A 1,815-nucleotide genomic window follows, 5' to 3' on the forward strand; every position below is an offset into this window, starting at 1 on the left:
CAGATCTTCATTGCATTGTCTGGTCGGTAGGATTATTATTGGATCAGATTTGGTTATTATGTATTTATTGTTTTTTTGTAGGAGTTATATGTTGATTAAATCTGAAATTCTTGTAGGTAGTTCTAATGGGTTTTCTTTTAATTTGAATTTGGAGCACATGAGGGGTTTTAGTTGATAAGATTTGATAAACTGTTTGCTGCCAGTGCTACACTTCTCGGAAATTGTGATTGATGTATGATGCCTTTTTCAGTCTACATAGTAAAGCTGAGTGATTTTTGTTCATGACGAAGTTCCAAATGGCAGAGTAAAAATTTGGTGAAAGTGAGGAGTTAGTCATTATGTGGAAGAACTGCTGAATTTAACAAAAGATTGGGATCTTTGTAATGGAAAGCTTAGTCAGTAGTCTGTTTTCCTCTCCAGGAGCTTTTCCAGAAGGTGCGCAGTATCCTGAACAAACTGACACCGCAGATGTTTAACCAGCTGATGAAGCAGGTGATGGACCTCACCATCGACACGGAGGAGCGCCTCAAAGGTGTCGTTGACCTGGTTTTTGAAAAAGCCATCGATGAGCCCAGCTTCTCTATGGCCTATGGCAATATGTGCAGCTGTCTGGCTAAGGTGAGTAACATGTTCCCATACATTGCTGCTGAAGTTCCATACAAAAACAAATGCCACACAGAAGTGAATTCTGTTCGAACCACTCTAAATTGACATGGAGCTTTAATCAGCTTCGGTGTAGTAACAGAACTCTCAACACTGTCTTATACCCAAGTGTTTCTCCTACATGTCTTTCCTGTGTAGTTAAAATTACCCATTGCAGACAAGCCCACCAGCACTGTGAGTTTCCAAAAGCTGCTGCTGAACCGCTGTCAGAAGGAGTTTGAGAAGGACAATGGCCAACAATGATGTTTTGGAGAAGCTGCGACACCAGCTGGAAGCGACCACTTCAGTAAGCACCGCTCCTGTCTCGTTTACCCGACTCACCAACCCACAGATCACGAGAAAGGGGACTGAAATCAGCAGCAGTGCTAGGAGGCGGCCAGGTCGTTATCGGGTCCAAGCGTGTTGTTTCTTGCTTTTGTCTTTGTTCTGGTTACTCCTTGCAAGGCCAGTGAGCGGGAGAGGCTGAAGCAGGATCTGGAGGAGGCAAAGGACAAGGCCCACAGGAGGTCCATCGGCAACATCAAGTTGATCGGGGAGCTGTTCAAGCTGCGCATGCTGTCAGAAGCCATCATGCACGACTGCGTGGTCAAGTTATTCATGAACCACAACGAGGAGAGCCTGGAGCGTCTGTGCCACCTCCTCACAGCCATCGGCAAAGACCTGGACTTGGAGAAGGCCAGGGTAAGCAGGCCGCGGTCCTGGTCTGGGTTGATTTAATATTCTCAGCACATGCTCAGCACTTGCATCGGTTTATCTTTAATATGTCATGTAAAGGTTTACGGTGCATGCGTAGATGAGTGCTAGTGTGCAGTGCCGCGACTGTGCACGTTTTTCCGGATTTTGTCCATGATGCGTTTTTCACAGCAAGTACTTTACACAACAAAACTGAATGAAGACGTTTTGAATATTGTATCTTGACTGTCCATTTTGTCTCTGGTAGGAACAGCAGTTGTAATGTTGACAGTTCAGTCACCATCTAGTGTGACAGTTATTGTCCTGGTCTTTTTTATTGTATTTTAAAAAAATGTTTTTACATTTCCATGCATGCTTTTAACCAAAAAACAAGCATGTTTAAATGTTGTCTATAAAAGTTTTGCCATCAGTGTTTTCTGTTGCTTGCCTGTTGCCTGCACTCTGACTACAGGGTAGCCA

General features: G+C 44.0%; 1 pseudogene; it reads left to right on the forward strand.

Moving 5' to 3' along the window:
- Positions 1 to 237: 237 nt before the first annotated feature.
- On the forward strand, positions 238 to 1,467 carry LOC145659405 (eukaryotic translation initiation factor 4 gamma 3-like; annotated as a pseudogene).
- The last annotated feature ends 348 nt before the right edge of the window (positions 1,468 to 1,815 follow it).

Source organism: Electrophorus electricus, chromosome 10 (assembly GCF_041902795.1).
Source record: "Electrophorus electricus isolate QZ-2024a chromosome 10, ASM4190279v1, whole genome shotgun sequence".
Classification (NCBI taxonomy): Eukaryota; Metazoa; Chordata; class Actinopteri; order Gymnotiformes; family Gymnotidae; genus Electrophorus; species Electrophorus electricus.